This window comes from Nicotiana tomentosiformis, unplaced genomic scaffold, assembly GCF_000390325.3.
Source record: "Nicotiana tomentosiformis unplaced genomic scaffold, ASM39032v3 Un00185, whole genome shotgun sequence".
Classification (NCBI taxonomy): Eukaryota; Viridiplantae; Streptophyta; class Magnoliopsida; order Solanales; family Solanaceae; genus Nicotiana; species Nicotiana tomentosiformis.
Genome location: NW_027174744.1, coordinates 24,565 through 25,632, shown reverse-complemented (window position 1 = coordinate 25,632; position 1,068 = coordinate 24,565).

Below are 1,068 nucleotides of genomic sequence, written 5' to 3'. Positions count from 1 at the left end.
AGGCATCAGAAAATTTCCAGCACCATTCCAAGTCCGAAATTCAATTTGTTAGCCATTCGGAACTCGCCCGAGGCCCTCGGGACCTTAACTAAATATACCAACAAGTCCTAAAACATCATATGGACTTAATCAAAACCTCAAATCAATTCAAATAACGCTAAAACCACAAATCACACCCCAATTCAAGCTTAATGAAACTTAAGAATTTCCAACTTCTACATTCAATGCCGAAACCTATCAAATCAAGTCTGATTGACCTCAAATTTTCCACATAATTCATAAATGACATAACGGAGCTATGAAAATTTTCGGAACTGGATTCTTACCTCGATATCAAAAAGTCAACTCCCCGGTCAAACATCCAAACTTAAATTCCTATTTTAGCAATTCAAGCCTAATTTAACTACGGACTTCCAAATAAAATTCAGAACACTCTCCTAAGTCCAAAATCACCATACGGAGCTGTTGGAATCATCAAAATTCTATTCCGGGGTCGTTTACACATAGGTCAACATCCAGCTAGCCTTTTCAACTTACGTTTTAAACTTTGGAACTAAGTGTTCCAATTCATTCTATAAGCCTCACCGGACCCAAACCAACTACCCCGACAAGTCACATTACAGTTATAAAGTACAAAATGAGCAGTAAATGGGGAAATGGGGCTATAACTTTTGAAACAACAGGCCGGGTCGTTACAATAAGCCTCCCACCATCTGAAGGTTGCCCCGATCAGCTAAACGGTAGTAAATGAGACCCTACTGGTCTCCAAAATACCCGGTGTACAAATAATCTGCTGGCACCTGTCCAAGAAATCTCGAGCATCCTCTAACTCAATTCCACTGAATGATGTAGGATGGAGTCTCCCAAATCGATCTAATCTATTCTGCTCCTCGTTATTCATATTAAAACTCACATGGGCCTAAGCAGCTACAACTGGCTAGACTGGTAGTACCCCTGGTATGTGGAGTCCCTGCACTACCTGCTCTGGTGTACGGATGACGAGGCTATGAATACCTCCCCCAGCCTGAGAAGTGGCAGGTGTGGTCTTAGGCGAAACCACCTAAGCAA